General features: G+C 44.4%; 1 pseudogene; it reads right to left on the bottom strand.

Moving 5' to 3' along the window:
* Window positions 1-1609: 1609 nt before the first annotated feature.
* LOC147192190 (stAR-related lipid transfer protein 13-like) lies at window positions 1610-6359 on the bottom strand (annotated as a pseudogene).
* Window positions 6360-19183: the final 12824 nt, after the last annotated feature.

The raw sequence follows: 19183 nt of genomic DNA, 5'->3' as shown, positions 1-19183 counted from the left end.
CGTGAGGTGGGCAAGAGCCTGCTGAAGGCAAAGGGGCAGCGGGAAGCCTCAACGCCGGACGTGCATGAGGAGCGGGAGCCCAAACACGCTCTTGTCGTTGGAGTCGGGAGACTTTATGCCAGGCATGTCCAACTCCGGGCCTGGAGGGCCACTGTTCTGCCTGTTTTCCAGCTCTCCCAGCTGCAACACACCAGATTGAGACGATCAGCTCATCAGGCAGCACTGAAGTAACATTAGAATGATCCTGATTAATTGAATCAGGTGTGTTGCTCCTTGGAGAGCTGGAAAACAGGCAGGACAGCGGCCCTTGGACCGACTTTGGACACCCCTGCTTTATGCGCTTCGTGAATTTTGGTACAGACCTGCAAGGAAACAGGATGAGTCTTCAATTGTGATGTTTTTACACACAAGGAAAATGTTGATCGCAATCAACATTTCAAATAATTTGGTTCTGAGGGACCCATGACAAAATTACCCTTTAATGGCCACTTCAAAACAAAATGGCTGCCTTTCTGTGCTTGCCATGCTGCAAAACGAAACTGGCTTTTAGGGCTGAATTAAAAATGCAAAAACAGGTTGGGTGGACCTGAAACAATTGATCCGAAAATGGGCCGCAAAAGGCAAGTCAGGAGCGAGCAGACGCTCTTGTGCCCACCAGGTCCAACCATGCTTGTTGGACATGGAGTATTTCTCCATCCTGGCAGTGAGGCCTAGCAAGGAGAACTTGTGCAGCAGGCTGAGCTGCATGGCCGACTGGCTGCTAATGTGAAGTGACGAAGACGACTGGTTGAGATGGTGAGACGTCCCGAAACTGGGCCAGTGCACCCTGCAAAGGGTAAGCGGCTCAGATAATGGATGGAAATGGAAAAATGATCTTGATTCTACAGTTAAACCTCGTTTTTCGTCCATAATTCGTTCCAGAAGGCTGTTCGAAAACCGAATTGTTTGAAAACCGAAACCACGCTCTTTTTAAAATAAAAATGTTTTTTGAACATGTCTGCTCACAATAGAAAGCAACACGAGGAAGCGTCACTTCCTTGTCGACCCGAGGAAGCGTCACTTCCTCGTGTAAGGAAGGCGAGAGGAGTCAAATTAAGATTAAGATTAAGATTAACATATCCTTTATTTGTCCCGCAATGGGGAAATTTACAGTCAGAGTTCAGAAAGGAAAAACACTGGGTAGGGAGAGGGAAAAAAACCCACGCTCGAACTATCCTCTTCTGAGGATAATTTAAGTCCAGGATAAAAAAAGACCCAAGCACATAAATAAGCATATGACAGTTACAACAAGTCACAAGACATAACATGTAATGAGAGGGCGGATGGATGGGAAGGGGGAGGGGGGGGGGGCGACCGTGACGCAGCTTAACTGACCAGCTGCACGGTCCCCGATGCGCTCTGCAGATAATACTACGTCACGGGGGTAAAGAATCGGAGCGATGAAGACGGTGATAATAAGGATATGTATGCGCGTGTGATTGTTCAGTTGTGTATGTGTATGCGTGTACAGGTCATAGCTGCTTTGTCAAGGTCTGCTCATGAAGACAGTCCCGGCTTATCAGTCCATGGCCGAGAAGGAATGCGTACTTCCATCCAGGGGAAAGGGCCAGATAGCGTTGTTTGTTTTGGAGGGACGGCCGCCAACAATTTCAGACAGCTTTGAGTCCGAATTGAAATGGTGCATTCAAGTGCGCTCAGTTTGTTCGAGAACTGAAATATTTTCATCATCCGAGGCATAAAAACCTCGAAATTTTTGGTCGAAAACCGAATTGGTCGAGAACCGAGACGTTCGAAAACCGAGGTTTGACTGTGCTATGATCTGCCCTGCAATGCAAACAAGTTTGGCACCCCTCGTCTAGATGTTTTTATTACCGCGGTCTTGTCAAAGAGGCCCCAACACCGGAATCCCTTTTGTCCCGAGTGGTCCCGATGGTGTCTGTATAATTCTGGGAGACGGGTGTGGTTCTGCCCTCACCATCTTCACCATTCTCGCTGTCCGCAAGTACGCCGCGGCTCCAGTGAACCACGATCTGATGCAGGCCACTGATATGCTGGATAATGTCATCCAAGTGCGGGAACAGGTTGTCCTCTTTCTCCAAGTCGAGGATGTCTCCCGTGCTGGCTTATAGGTGGGAACGAGGACATTGTCGTATGCGCTCACCCGGCTGCCCCTCTGAGCTTTCGGGCACGGGGGCTTAGACAGTGGACGGCAAGACCAGTTGTCGTCCAGGTTCTTGCTTTTGGATGGGCGTGAGACATTGAGGTCAGCGGAGCTTCTCCCAGGCGCCAGGCTCTCGATGGACAGCGCTTTGGGAAAGGTACCTGGCTTGTGGTCTTTGGCGACATGAATGAGGAGGTTTTCATGTGAGCGGAACTGGGTCCTCTGTGCATCGGGCCTCTTTCCCAGGTCCTCTCTGCATTGGGCCTCTTGCCCTGCAAGGGGAGCTCCATGTCTTCCAGATATTTACTGCTTCATTTGCTGGCTGTCCGTGCTCGTGGAGGTGTGGGATCACGAATGGGGCTCACGTTCATCCTGGAAACGTCTGCGCAGTCGTCGTCAAAGTCATTGCCGCAGTTGCCGACCTCGGCAGGGGATGTTTCGCCATTGTTCTGTCATGGTTCTGTTTGTGACCAACAGGTGGCACTGTAGGGCTCCGCCTGCAGTTGCACACCTGTTGGTCATTATGTCATTAGTTGTATAAAAGGACTCCCGGCACGACCACTTGGTTTCGTGTCATTGTTCCTGTCATTGTTTGTTCTGTCATTTTTTGGTCATGTTTTAGTCACTGTTAGTTTGTTAGTTTTTGTTTGATACTTTGGATTTATTTTGTTCTTATGACTTTGTTTTAGATTTAGTTCTCTCTGTATTTCATTAATACAATTTGTACAAGATGTTTCTGCTCCAAAATTCCAAATCCGATCTGCTGATGATTTGCATGAGAGATTTTTTTCTACCAAATGGATATTTTGGGGGTGTCAAACTCATTTTTGTCGCGGGCTAATTTAAGATATCCTTTATTTGTCCCGCAATGGGGAAATTTACAAATTTGGGGTTACGTCTTCCCTCAGAGGGCCGTTACGACAGTGAAGCTACATAAATGTTTATATGTTATTACTTTTACACAGCAAACGGATGGATTACCAGTTTTGAAATCAGTTAAATCAACGACAATAGTTTCTTCAATTATTGTTTGAGTGAGTAGGGTAACAAAATTGTTACAAATTCTCAACATTATTTATTACAAATGACAATTTGATATTTCAGTTCAGATTTTAGCAAGGATCATGGAAGTTGACACACATAATTTGCTTTCGCGGGCCACATAAAATGATGTGGCGGGCCTTCAGTTTGACAACAGTGTGTTCGGTGGGAAGAAAACCCCTGAATAAATATTATTGATTTAGATGGTGAAAGAAAGAACTCAACGTCAAGATGTCCTAATAAATGACTCATGAAATGTACCACTGCTTAAAATTTGTTTGAAATGTGCAGTGCTGGGAACAGCAAGGATACTGCGCAGAACCCTCAAGCTTCCTGGCCTCTGGTAGAGGACCCGAGCTGAATGAGGGACGGACACCACCCGAGGGGTGAGACGAGGATTTAAAAAAAAAAAAATATATATATATATATATATATATATATATATTAGAGCTGTCAAACAATTAAAATATTTAATCTAATTAAAAATGCAACTGTCATAATTAACTCAAATGAACTAAAAAATTAATCGTGATTACTCACACATTTTTTATCGTTTCTGAATTTCCTTTTACATTTTTTGTCCTATTTTTCCCCATTTTAATGCTCTCATCAACTTGGAATCATGAATCAGTTTTCTATGTGCCAAATGCAAATATTTACTGAAATAACAATTTCGATTTTCAATTTTACATGAACATTTTTCACTTGGAGCAGTTGTTCACACATAATCTCTCACACAATATTACTGTCCATCAACAACAGTGAAAAAAATATTTTGTCACACAACAGCTGCTTTAACAGCTTTTTTTTATGAAATCAAAACAGCAATATAACATTATAAAGTGCACATCTAAGGTAAACTAGTACTCAGCCTATAGTGGATTTAAACCATGGTTGCATACTTCGTTTTTCTCAAGTTTGCTTTGAACACAGCAGTCTGTTTCTGTATGTTTGTTGGAGAATAACGAGACACCGGACACCAGTGTTCGTTATGTGCCGCTGTATTCAAAACTGTCGGCCGTACAAACAAGCGCACGCACTTCCCCCGTGCTGCTGGGGCAAATCATTCTGAAAGAGGGGGATTTCACTCCCCCTAACACAGTCAGGCTATGTTGATTGTGTTGGTCCTTCTTGCGCGGAAGTCTCTCTACGGTTTTTGTATAGACCTCATTTCGGATGACTACACTTGGTTCGATGACAACACTGGAGACGTTTTATTTTCGCTCGGTCGCTACCACAGCAGCTCACTGTCACTGTCAGACGAACACAGAGAAGCTCCACCCGCTCTATTTATATGGACACGGAACGCTGTAACCTTCCACACAAAATAGTTCCAAACAAGTAACAATCGCGTCAGTGGCATACTTCGTATACCTGTATGATACACAGAGAGAGAAGAACAGGTAACTTTGGTCTTGTCAGTGGAGCAATCTGGCAACTTTTTAAAAGTAAACTTTCCATTCATAAACTCTTTAAGTATTGTTGGGGGGCTGTCAATTTGCTCTTGGTACTCCTTGGACACAGGTTCTTTTATCTCTCTATAAGGTGGAAGAAGACCCAACACCACGTCGTCTTTTCTTCAGTTTATCACAACGCAACACGAATCGATTCGGGCTCCTGTGAGTCTCAGATTTCATCAGGAAGCCCCGAGCAACTACAGTCACACGTACATATAGGCATAGTATGTTCCATCCATCCATTTTCCGAACCGCTTGATCCTCACTAGGGTCGCGGGGGGCGCTGGAGCCTATCCCAGCCGTCTTCGGGCAGTAGGCGGGGGACACCCTGAATCAGTTGCCAGCCAATCGCAGGGCACACAGAGACGAACAACCATCCACGCCCACACTCACACCTAGGGACAATTTAGAGCTTCCAATCAACCTGCCATGCATGTTTTTGGAATGTGGGAGGAAACCGGAGCACCCGGAGAAAACCCACGCAGGCCCGGGGAGAACATGCAAACTCCACACAGGGAGGCCGGAGCTGGAATCGAACCCGGTACCTCTGCACTGTGAAGCCGACGTGCTAACCACTGGACTACCGGGCCGCCGCATAGTATGTTAATTATGTTAATTAGGGGCGGGCAGTCCTTCCTCTTATGTAAAAATCAGAAACAAAGAAAGGTCAATGCAATTCGATCTTGGCATTTTGACAAAGTACAGACCACATCTGCTGTGCACAAATTATGAGATTGGAGTTCCTTTCTCAGGAAAGTTGACAGCCTTCAGGAACTTTCCCGAGGTGGGGGACGCAAAAGAAGACACTTGGGGGCTGTTAATCACTCAAGGGGAAACAGCTCTATATATATATATATATATATATATATATATATATAGTACATGTACTGTATATATAGTATTTCTATAGAATATGTATATGTAGCCGGTCTGTGGAAAGACTGGATTTAACACATACAAATACATTATTAAAGTGCAGACAGACTAATCATTACAATCCAATGTGTTGAGAGGACACACTTACTCGACACTTTCCGGCGTGTTGGGTGCACACAAAACACGTGGAAAAACACAAATGATCTCCCCTCTAAAGAACACATAAAACAACAGTTCATGTAATTTCACTGTCAGAAAACGTATTTACATCATGTCTCATCGAGAACACTTACGCAATACAGCTGTTCACCTGACCCACTAATGGCAGCATTCAAATTCCCAAACCACAATCTCTTACTCTACAAATATTCAGATAATAAATCAGCTGTCCGAATACAATCCCGAACATGCTTCATGGTAAAATAGTTCCCAATGACCTGAATATCGTCTGGGTTATAATGACGATTATGGTTATATCACGTTGAGGAAAGTGGCATCCACAGCTCAGAGACTCTCAGCCTTCAAACTCATGTCATCCTCCCTTCACTTCCTGGTCTAAGTCTTGCTAGCGCAGGAGTCTCCAACTCCGGGCCTGGAGGGCTACTGTCCTGTCTGTTTTCCAGCTCTCCAAGAAGGAACAAACCTGATTCAAATAATCAGGATCGTTCTAATGCTGCTTCAGAGCTGGCTGATGAGCTGATCGTCTAAATCAGGTGTGTTACAGCTCGAAGAGCCGGAAAACAGGCAGGGCAGTAGCCCTCCAGGCCCGGAGTGGGAGACCCCTGCGCGAGCACCGCGTGTTCCCGCGGGCTTTTATCTCGCATTACTCTTAAAGTGACAGTGCTACATTTGTTAAACAAGGCAGCCTTCACTACAAAAGTCGATGTATGGCCAAAGGTCGGTAACCTTTATGACTCAGAGAGTCATGAAAGCAAAATATTTGGAAATTTATTTCAGTGAGAGCCATATAATATAGTGTATTTTAAAAGCGAATTATTCAAAATGTCAGTATAATAAGTCTCTGAATGTATTCTTTTAAATAATTTTGATATATTACTCACCATTAATGTGAATGGTTTTCCGTTCCTCACGATTGCTCAAGATCCAGCAAAGCTAGCCGAATTATAGTCACCTTGCAGGGTTCATATGCGGAGTTGCTGGTGGCTAGCTTGCACCCTGCTCAGTAGCTTGCATGCTTCCTTTCTGTCCGCCTCGAACAAAGAGAAACCTTTCTCACTAACACATCGCTCAGCAGAGATCAACGTATGAATGAATCACTTGCTGTGTTTAAAAACAGGTTTAAAAGTCAAGTTTAAAAAAAACCTATATAAATCAGAGTTAAGATGGTAAATTGATTAAATGCTACAATGTAAGGGAATATTGATTATGAGTATGAGAGTAGAGTGATATTTAAATGTGCCAGTGGGCGTTGACTTTTTCCTTTCAGATTGTGAAATGCGAAATGAACAATCTCTTACTATTTTAATATAAATCAAGTTAAAACTCACAAAAAACAAGGGCTGGGACGAGATTAGTTTTTTTTTTACTTCTTACTTCCTTTGAACATGTAAATTGGTTGAATGATGACTATTTGTTATTTTTTTAATTATTTATTTAACTCCCCAAACAAACAACCCAAAGAAGGCCCTTGTGAGGATAAGCTGATCAGAAAATGGATGGATGGGTGTACAATGCCTCAATAACAATGTTTGCGATGCATGCTTGTCTAATTTTTTTTCTTTGTGCAAAAGACAAGTCCAACCTGAAATTCGCATTACATAACTCACTGTACAGGGTGGCCTCAATTTAGGACAGAGTTTCCTTCCAATGTCGGCAATATAACCTGAAATTTTCAATCGAAATGCACTTGTCATTTTACAACCTGTCATGATTTCAGTGTACATGTGTACAGAAAAACGTCTTTTGGCCATTAATGTAAAAGACGCACTAAAGTGTTTGTTCTTGTGCCAAGTGAAAATAAACTAATTTGATAAGATCGTGGCTCACGTCGTTCAGCATTGTCATCAATCGAGGACTCCCTTTTGTTTACCAGCAAGTTGTCCGCGACACAATTTAGGTGACAGACTCACTATTACAGAAGGACGACCCTAGGCCACGGGTGGCCAACCCACGGCTCACGAGCCCCATGCAGCTCTTTGGATGTATTCTGCCCCCAGTAATTGTATTACAGTGCAGTGCAGTGCCCCTAGTGGTGGAAGTGGTTCGAACCACCCATAAAGTCAGTGGGGTAGCCATTTTAATTCCTAAGAGTGAAACAGTGGAGAGGTGTGATAACATCCACTTCCATCCTCCTCCTTTTGACACATTCAGGCATAATCTGTAAGTACATTTACACAGTTGTATATACCACTCTTTGCTGTACAAGTTATTTATTGTCATATCTAAGTATTTCATCAATTAATCTTTGTAGATATTTACCATAGATTTGTTGAATAAGTTAGAGAATAGGGCTGTTACAAGAGTGTCGAATATCATTTGTATTGTGTTTCTATTTGTGTACAGTTTTATAAGAAAGACTTCCATAAAAATACCAAACGGTGGACTCTCATCTTCGTGTTTTTATTGGAGGATTGTTTAGCTCGCTGTCTACGTCATGCTCTCATCTCAAACGCATGGTTAGGGCAGAAGAGGCTGGTTCAATGCGGCTCCCGGGCTTTCAAATGAGGAGCGTTGAAAATGCCTCGGCAGTGGCGCTGCACTTTCAAACAATACACAGAATGTACCACGTCAGCCTATCATCAATCCCGTTACTTGATTGACATAGAGGGCAACCAATCAGATGACTGAATGACTGCTCATACGAAAAGAATGGTGCTAAGCGCAAAGCTCGTCAGCAAATTATCTTTGTTTTTAAGGCAGGGGTGCCCAATATGTCGATCGCAATCGATCTGAGCCAGCGGACTGGTCCCAAGTCGACCGCAAGGGGTGGGAGGAGGAAATGGGATAGGGGGGTGTTTGTGTCTTTAGCTTTCGTTCATGTTCAGGCCGTTTCAGCTGTTGCTCATCGGAGTGTGCGTGCATATGTGCGCGAGAGCATGGTTGGGCACCCGCGTGCGTGCGTGTGTGTATGCTTGCATGTACGCGATCGGGTCGATCGTGGGAAGTTGGTCGCTTCAAAAGTCGATCTTTGGTCAAAAAAGTATGTCTGTGTGTTTGTGTATGTGCGTGTGTGTGCGCGCCCGACAGGACGGGATGCCCATGTGAATGATGTGGCTCTTTGCAGTAACACAGTAAAAAAATTGGCTCTTAGTCTCTGACTGGTTTGCCACCCCTGCCCTAGGCGAAGATGCTGACAACAGATAAATAACTGCGTGATCATGCAAAAAGTACTTTATATTTTATACCGGAGTTCCCCGCTAACTTGTGCTAGCTATAGCTGAAGCAGGCTTGCTAACACGAAAGAGTGAAAACCAATCACGGCAATGTCAAAATACATAAACACCTTCTCGCTCCATGGGGATGAGGAAATCTTCTGGTACACGGCGATTTTGTAAAAAGCTCAGCAACTCCGGGGTGAGTACCATTACGTTCGGAAGCACCTCTGCGTTCTTCAGTCAGGCCAGCCTCCACTTGCAAAGTTGAAGTTAAGACAGCCGCCACAGCGATTGTTAATACTCTGCATGATGGTCATGTGGGGTCGGCAAGCGGCGTTGGCCACATTCAAAATAAAAGCCCCCCAACTGATGCATGCATATAATATAATACAATACAATACATCCTGATTTATGTGGTGCTTTCACAACAGCTGCAGCTGTAACAAAGCGCTTTACAAAACAGTTCACATAAAGTAAAATAATAAACACAACACATAACATAAAACACGGACAGTCGTGCAATCCCAACCACTTTTCCCTCATACGCTTTGTTGATTGAAGTAGCTCCAGATGAGAGGAGAGAATCAAAGTGTCCTTTCACCAGTGGATCAGAGACGTCATGCTCAAAATGTGCACACGTCGGCTACAAACCAAGTTTCTAAGTCAACAAGAAGCTGCATCCATTGACAAAAAAAAAGAAATTGGTTCACTTTTCCTGTCCCATGTCAATCCATTTCAATTCCAAACGGCGACTCTCAGTTCCAAATACACATCTGCGCTCCTCTCTCTCCTCATCCTCAACTTCAGCAGCCATCCATCCAGCCGCACCAACGCGGACTGTCCAACAGCGCCGACATCTCCACTGACCAAAACGGGGCTGTGAAAAATGCTGCCCATTACAGGCGCAAAAAACACAAGCAACCCAGGGCTGTCCAGCACTGACAGTCAAATAGCGCCGACATTCCTCCCAATCAAAATCTGTGCTGGTACAGGTGTGCTGCCGAGAAGGCGCAACCACCAAGCCCAGATTTTTCTCCTTTGACAAATGTCGTGGCCAAAAATTGCTGAAAACAGTCCACATCATGATAACATAATGTAACAAAATAATATCTTGGCGGTCAAACAATGATGTGTTCACCCAGTGAGAATGAAAACCCTGCCACAATAGCACCAAGAAGCGTTCTAATGTTGAGATTAAAAGAATAGAGTTGATATTAACTCTACTTCAAGCACCTGATTAAAAGAAAATAATAATAAATCATGAAAAAACTTGTTTTAGTTATCCAGCAACCAGACCAAGTCTAGGGCATACTAGGCAACCCCAAGTATCCAACTACGTACTTTCATTCAGATCTGACATCCTATTTCAAAATAATAGGCCTCGAATATCAGCAAATTTTTTTTGCCTTTTTTATGGTTGGGTCTTTCATAAAACACCAAGAATGGCACCAAATATGGAAATACAGTAATCCCTCATTTATCGCAGATAATGGGGACCAAAACCACCCGCGATAAATGAAAATCCGCAAAGTAGCGACCAATTAACATATACAGGTAAAAATATTATTCTTTTTTTGTTTTTGTTTTTTAAGTCCGCAAAAAGTCCGCAAACAGTCCGTGAGAAGCTGTAAAACAACAGCGGGTCACATAGAGCGACATATACAGTACTGTATTCCATGTATATGAAATTTTTTTTAAATGTATATTTTTCATGAATATGTTTGAAAAAATCCGCGATGCACCGAATCCGCGAAAAACGAACCGTGAAATAGCCAGGGATCACTGTAAATCAAAATAAATATGAAATTAAATTATGCCACTACTCTGAACAGACAAATGTAGGCCTACATTTAAAATGGAGGTACATGAAAATGTCAACATTCTACGTTGATCGACAAGGACTGACAGGGCACTTTATAAATATTCTGGACATGATGTGAAAACACCGAATATGAAAGTGAGAAATCCACACAGGTTCAAGGGCGATTTTTTTTCTCCCAAATTACAGTTTCACCAACAGATGCCGATCTTGGCCCATGAACTTCTCGAAAATGTTGGCATATCAAACAACTTTGTCTTGTAACATTCCATTTAATTTTCAGAGCGCAGGTCACAACTTTTCCACTACAGCAGTTTGGGTTGTTTTTTTGGCAAGTTTGTATCATGCAGTGATAATTTTACAGTTTGAGCCCTGCAAGTCCCAGGGACTCTCTGATCAGAAACGTATGAGTCCCATTTTGCATTTAGAGAGTCCCAAATTTCGAATTCTGAAATGGTCTACTTATTCAATTGCATATGATAACAACACAAACAATGACAATATACATTGATAATAGGTTTATTTCTTATAAACAAATGCTGCAAAAATTAAAATAATTCAGGCATACAAGATTATTATCGCAAAAATCTATCCAACTTTAGCTGCTTTTGTCTGTATCTCCACAATAAACATTTGCAACACTTGTTCGCAACACTTGTTTTAGCGTTACATGACTTTGCAATCGTCTGCTGTCCACGCGGTGAAGGCCGATCTCGCCAATCTCGTCTCACGAGAACGGAAATCTCGTCACGCGAGATTACTTAATGCGATATCAAAACAATAATGGTGGCGATTATCAAACTGCAAATCGTTGCTGGAAAAAAAGATTTACCATAATTTTTTTTTTTTTTGCTTTTTTGTCTTGGACTGATATATTAACGCACATTATTTGGAACTGTGCATCTGGCGGGAAAATTATGTGTCTAGGAAGCGGGACACAGAGGTAACAAAATGGCTGAAAATGCAATCACCATTACAGCAGGGTTTTTTTTCGGGCTGGTGTTTTATGTCATGTCTTTGGAAATAAATCAAACGATTGACTGAACCATGTAAACCAGATTTTTCTGATCATCGCATTACTGAAGTGCTGGTAAACACATCATCTAAACATGGCTGTGGTGATTGTGGTCAACATGGGCTCTCACAAAATAAAAAAACATTATTTCAAACATTGACGCGCGCATTATCTCACTGTTCTTTTTCCTCCCCTTTCCTCTTTTCCAATTCTTTATGCCTTTTTGACGACATGTCCTGATATCCAAAGAGAAACTTCTGCCAAGTTTGCAATTAAAGTAGAATGGAACTACTTGGGAATGAAGAAAAGGTTGGTGGTGGGCACCAATGGTAGACCGACGAGAGGTCCGTACAGGAGATGTATCTTTTCGCATAAATAAGCAGCCATTTATCGAACATGTGCCTTATAATCAAAAGTGCCTTATAGTGCAGGAACTACTATACATGTGTGGTTGAGCTCCTTTCATCATTTTATTGTACCTTAGCCTGCCACATTTGCCAAGCAGCTTGCCCAACATCGGCCTCCTAATTCATGTCTGAGCTGCACTGCCAACATAACTTCAGAAAAATGACGAAGCAAAATCTACATGTAGTGTTGGATTAAATAAACTCAAGAGAAAACAAGGTATGAGGCCCACGACAGAGCTGAGTAAAGTAAAAACAAAAAACAAAAAATGAGACAAGAGCATCCTCGAGCACCGAAGAGTTGCTGCTCTGCAACTGTGTGATCCAAGTACAGTGATCCTTGCTATTTCGCACTTCGATTATCGTGGCGTTGCATTTTTTTTCCAAAGTACTGTATTCAGAAAAAAATGCTGAATGACTCAGAGCTTTTGTACATTGCTCAGTAAGACTAACTTATACAGTACATCTTATACATGTATGTATATATGAGTATACAGCATTAAGTAACGTTAATTACTACAAACATTTACTTCTACATGCCTGTACAGTATACCATTAAATATGGCCTTATAAATATTATATATACTTAAACACATGTACATACATCCATGGGGGGTCAAATGGCGGTCAATCCTACATCACAGATTTTCCTCTTTCGCGGAGGTTCTGGTCCTCATTAACCTCGATAAGCGAGGGATCACTGTGTGTGTGTGTGTGTGTGTGTGTGTGTGTGTATATATATATATATATATATATATATATAAATTAAAAATTCCTCGTCTCACCCCTCGGGTGGTGTCTGTCCCTCATTCAGCTCGGGTCCTCTACCAGAGGCCAGGAAGCTTGAGGGTTGTGCGCAGTATCCTTGCTGTTCCCAGCACTGCACATTTCTGGACTGAGATGTCCGATGTTGTTCCCGGGATCTGTTGCAACCACTCATCGAGTTTGGGGGTCACTGCCCCGAGTGCTCCGACCACCACAGGCACGACTGTCACCTTTACCTTCCAGGCTCTCTGCAGCTCCTCTCTGAGCCCTTGGTATTTCTCGAGTTTCTCGTGTTCCTTCTTTCTGATTTTCCATCACTTGGGACCGCTACATCCACTACAACGGCTTTCCTCTGCCCTTTATCTATGATCACGATATCTGGTTGGTTCGCCATTACCATCTTGTCAGTCTGGATCTGGAAGTCCCACAGGATCTTCGCTCTGTCATTCTCCGACACCTTCGGAGGTGTTTCCCATTTTGACCTTGGGTTTTCCAGTCCATACTCCGCACAGATGTTTCGGTAGACTATGCCAGCCACCTGGTTATGGCGTTCCATGTAGGCTTTCCCTGCCAGCATCTTACACCCTGCAGTTATGTGTTGGATCGTCTCAGGTGCCTCTTTGCACAACCTACACCTTGGGTCTTGTCTGGTGTGGTATATCTGGGCCTCAATGGCTCTGGTGCTCAGGGCCTGCTCCTGAGCAGCCAGGATGAGTGCCTCTGTGCTGTCCTTCAGGCCAGCCCTCTCTAGTCACTGATAGGACTTCTTGAGATCGGCCACTTCAGTTATGGTCCGGTGGTACATCCCGTGTAGGGGCTTGTCCTCCCATGATGGTCCCTCTTCCAGCGCCTCATCCTCTGTTCCCCATTGTCTGAGACATTCTCTGAGTAAGTCATCCGTTGGAGCCTTCTCCTTGATGTATTCATGGATCTTGGATGTTTCATCCTGGACAGTGGCTCTCACACTTAATAGTCCCCGGCCTCCTTCCTTTCGGCTTGCGTACAGTCTCAGGGTGCTGGATTTGGGATGGAACTCTCCGTGCATGGTTAGGAGCTTGCGGGTCTTAACGTCCGTGGTCTGAATCTCTTCCTTTGGCCACCTTATTATTCCTGCAGGGTATCTGATCACTGGCAGGGCATAGCTGTTTATTGCCCGGGTCTTATTCTTGCCATTGAGCTGGCTTCTTAGGACTTGCCTCACTCGATGGAGGTATTTGGCCGTAGCCGCTTTCCTTGTTGCCAGTTCGAGGTTGCCATTGGCTTGTGGTATACCGAGGTACTTGTAGCTGTCCTCAATGTCTGCTATTGTTCCTTCAGGGAGTGAGACCCCTTCAGTGCGGACTACCTTTCCTCTCTTAGTCACCATCCGACTACATTTCTCAAGCCCGAATGACATCCCGATGTCGCTGCTGTAGATCCTGGTTGTGTGGATCAGGGAGTCTATGTCCCTTTCGCTCTTAGCATACAGCTTTATGTCATCCATGTAGAGGAGGTGACTGATCGTAGCTCCATTTCTGAGGCGGTATCCATAGCCTGTCTTGGTGATTACTTGGCTTAGGGGGTTCAGTCCTATGCAGAACAGCAGTGGGGAGAGTGCATCACCTTGGTATATGCCAAATTTGATGGACACTTGGGTAAGTGGCTTGCCATTGGCTTCAAGTGTGGTTTTCCACATCCTCATCGAGTTCGCAACGAAGGCTCTTAGCGTCCTGTTCACCTTATACAACTCCAAGCATTCAGTGATCCATGTACAGTATGTGGCATCGAGTCATAGGCTTTCTTGTAATCAATCCAGGCTGTGCACAGGTTGGTATGTCAGGACCTGCAGTCTTGTGCGACTGTTCTGTCAACCAGGAGCTGATGTTTGGCTCCTCTGGTATCTCTACCAATGCCCTTCTGTGCTTCGCTCATGTATTGATCCATGTGTCCACTTATCTTAGCCGCAATGATGACATGAGCTTCCATGTTGTGGAGAGACAGGTTATTGGCCGATAGTTGGATGGGACTGCACCCTTTGAGGGATCCTTCATGATCAGGATCGTTCGCCCTTCGGTTAGCCATCCTGGGTGAGTCCCATCCCTCAGAAGCTGGTTCATTTGTGCTGCTAGGCGCTCATGGAGTGCTGTGAGTTTCTTTAGCCAGTAGGTGCTGTCCAGTTCTTCATATCTGAGACTCTTTCCTGTATGTCTGCCACTGTTATGGTAACTGGGTTCTGTTCAGGGAGGTTGCTGTGCTCCTCTCTCAGGGTCACCAGCCATTGTGCACTGCTGTTATGTGCAACCTCCTTCTCCCATATGCCTTTCCAGTACCTTTCAGTGTCCAGTCTTGGTGGGTCAGCTCTGTTGTTAGAACCCTGCCACTGAGCGTACGTTTTTGCAGGTTGTGTTGCGAACAGCCTGTTTATTCGTCTGGCCTCATTCTTTTTCGTGTACCGCTTTAGGTGGCTGGACAAGGCTTTGTTTGGCAGTTTCGAGTGCTTCAGTTATGGTCATCTGGATGTACCTCTCAGGTATCGGCCTTTTCATCACACCTCTCTGGGCGTCCGTCAATTGACTCACATCTTTTCGAGCCGCCTTGATCTTAGCCTCCAACCGTCTTTTCCATGGTGGTTAATGTATCTCATGGCTCCCATGGTTGCTCTTATAGCCAAGCATCTCTAGGATCACTGATGCTGAAGCGTATATCAGCTCATTGGTTTGCGTGATCGTTACGGTAGGGATCGCCCTCAGTGCTGCATTCACACTTTCCATGAGACTTTCAGGTGGTACTTCACATAGCCATTGTAATCGGTTTCTAGGTTGCCCAGCTTTCATTCTCGCCATGATCTTAGCTTTCAGGTCAGTTGCTGCCTCGCTCAGCATTTCATTCATTGGGGCTGGCCTCCCAATCACATCATCTGCATTCATTGGGGCTTGCCTCCCAATCTCTGGTATGACCTCCTCCTGTGATCTGGCAGCCTGGGGCCCTTCACCATGGAGCCTGCGTTGTACCTCATCAATCTCAAGTTGTGACAGTAATTGCCGTTTGTGGATGTTGGAACACTGAGCTACTCGTTGTTTCGTGGTCAACCCTGACTGTGGGTTTCGAAGTAACCATTTAGCCCACATTCTCTGCATGTAACCCCTCTGACTAGGGTTGCTTGAGTAGTAGCATTCCAACAGAGCCATGTTATCGCATCTCGCTCATCTCCGCTTTGTTCCAGTAGCCCATTTTTCATCAAGGTGCTCTGGTTCCCCAGCACCTGACGCAGACCTTGTTTGGCCGGGCGACGTCTGAGCCGGCATGTCATTCGTTTTATTGTCTCTCATCATTGTATGAGGTAGGCATTAGCGTGAAGGATCTTGCCTAAGGACCCACACTGGATGGTGTTATGTGCTCATTTTTTGCCCCAAGCGGGATTCGAACCGCCGTCTCCCGTACGCCAAACCGATGCCTTACCAAACCGATGCCTTACCAACTGAGCTATCCAGCCGCCATATATATATATATATACACACACACACACACACACACACACACACACATACATACATACACACACACGGCTGCGCACGGAGCAAATAGAAGAGAGTATGCCAGAGAATCAACAACGTGACGTGACGTGACACAAGGCTTCCCGAGTTTCTCGTCACGCTGGTTGGGGCTGTGAGGATGCGCAACCAATCAGCTCAAGGGATAAATCCACTCGTGCTGTCATTGGTCGACATTGCACCGGAAACCAATCATGCGCCGTGAATGAGTGCTCGTTGCTGATACAGTGGAAAAAACTCTTGAGTTGTTCAGCCTTTTTTTTTTCTGAATACAGTAGAGACAGTGCATGCAACAGATGGCCGTCGTCCACGAGCCCCACCCAGGCAGGAACGCTCGGACAGATCTCAAAATCAGACCACAAACACAGCCGAGAGTACTACATGCAGATTTTGTGGCAACATGCACAGGCGCGGACCCGACTTTTGCCCAGCATTCGGAAAGAGCTGTCGGAGCTGTGGGACTGCTCATCACTTTGCCAAGGTGTGCATGAAGAAGGGTCAAGCTACAAGACAACTACATGCTGCAGATGGTGAAGTAGACATGGACATGTCTAACACAGAGGCTCACATATACACAACAGAGAGCATAGGGGAAGTTCAGGGTCGTGGAAAGAAATGGTTTGCTAATATAAAAATGAATGGAGGTTTTCAGAGATGCCAGTTAGACTCGGGGGCAACATGTGATGTTATGAGCATAAAAGATATGAGGAGGCTTGCTCCCGAGGCAAAGCTATTACCAAGTCAGACCAGGTTGGTACTGTATTCAGGCCAGTCCATGCAATCTATAGGCATATTCCAGACAGACTGTGTAGTGAGGGGAAAAGCCCATAAATTACAGTTTGAGATTGTGAGAAGCGGACAGAGACCCCTACTGTCAGGTGAAACTAGTGAGCGCTTGGGTTTAATGCGGTTCACCATCCCTGAGGAGCTTCTTAGGGTAGAACACAGCAGCTCAGAGCCATTAACTAAGCAGCATCTTGTGCGTACATACAATGACGTTTATAATGATCCTGTTGAGTCACTCCCAGGGGATGTTCATTTTGAGTTAGATACAAAAGTAGCCCCAGTACAGGCTTCCCCACGCAACGTCCCAGTGGCCCTCAGAGATGCGGTTAAGGCTCAGTTAGACAAATATGAAAGAGATGGCCATTTAACTTCAGTGTCGGAGCCCACTGAGTGGATTAGTAATATGGTTATTGTCAAGCAGCCAGAGAAGTTGAGGATTTGTGTTGACCCTAAGTCACTAAATCAGGCTCTAAAGAGATCTCACTACATTCTGCCGACACTTGAGGATGTATTATACAAGTTACCTGGGGCCCGCATTTTTACCCTAGTAGATGCGCGAGATGCCTTTCTACAGTGCAGGTTAGATGAGGCTAGTAGCTATACAACCCCTTTCTGGACACCATGGGGCAGAAAGCGGTGGTTAAAGCTACCATTTGGCATATCTGTGGCCCCAGAGATTTACCAGCGAAAACAGCATGAACTACTCGCAGGACAAAGTGGGGTGGAGCCTATAGTAGATGACATATTGGTTGTTGGGTGTGGGAGACAGATGAGATAGCCACACAGGACCATGATGCAAAGCTCTTTGCGCTCATGCAAAGGTGCAGGGAGGTGAAGTTGCGACTCAGCTTAAAGAAACTGCAGTTCAGGGTCAGAGAGGTCAGGTTTCATGGGCACATTCTTACAGCAGAAGGACTCAGAGCAGACCCGGAAAAGAATTCGGGCGGTCCAGGACATTCCACACCCTGAAGACCAGTGTTGTGTCCTAGGACCGGCAACCCGAGGCCAAGGCCAAGGACTTGACTCCAAGGCCAAGGCCAAGGACTTGGAAAATTTTCTGAGGCAAGGACAAGGCCAAGGACTTGAGAAATTTTCAGAGGCCAAGGCCAAGGACCAAGGACTTACCTCCGAGGCCAAGGCCAAGGACCAAGGACTAAGGACTGATTTTGAAGCTGAGGCCTAGCCGAGGACATGTATAAAACAATGCTATCATACCACTTGGCAGGTCTTCATGATTTGCAACACCCCTATAACCCCTTGCACTCCCTAAAGCTTGAATGAAGTAATGAAGAAAAAAAAATCATATGATATACATTTATGAATTAATGTTTTAGTTCAGTAGTTTCTTAATATGAAGTAAATCAACACTCAACAGGCATGACATGGCACGGAACACAAGTTGAGAAATGACTTTGCATAGAAGTCAATCACTGAGTGCAGAAAAAGCGGTAATCTCTCAGTGATAATTTTACAGTTTACGGGCAGCGAGTCCCAGGGACTCGCTGATCAGAAAAGTATGAGTCCCATTATGCATTGAGAGAGTCCCAAATTTCGAATTCTGAAATAGTCTACTTATTCAATTGCATATGATAATAAGACAAACAACAACATATACATACAATGATAAACAAATGCTGCAAAAATCTAAATAATTCAGTAGCAGGCCTAAGGATTTCGGAAATTCATGGTAACCGTTTATCGGTTCCGTCGGATGACCCAATAGAAAACCACGGGAACGAATGTTGGGTTCCGTAAACGTTCATCATGGGAACCCATTTTTCTATTTTGATTGATATTCATAATCAAGAATTCTAACACTCAAAAGTACAATGTTTGAAGGGTAAATGTTTGAAAACGATGCATTAACAATGAACATTACATCAGTAGTTGTGTTCTCCAGGTTTATTCCAAAAAATAAATGGATCAAAAACTGGTGTACTCATGTGGCATCATCAGAGTATTTTTTCCAATCTCACACTGCAAAGATTATTTTA

This window comes from Hippocampus guttulatus, chromosome 17 (genome assembly GCF_054856545.1).
Source record: "Hippocampus guttulatus isolate MCC_2025c chromosome 17, RoL_Hgut_1.0, whole genome shotgun sequence".
Taxonomy (NCBI): domain Eukaryota; kingdom Metazoa; phylum Chordata; class Actinopteri; order Syngnathiformes; family Syngnathidae; genus Hippocampus; species Hippocampus guttulatus.
Note: the sequence above shows the minus strand (reverse complement) of the source record. Positions and strands in the feature narration are given on the sequence as shown.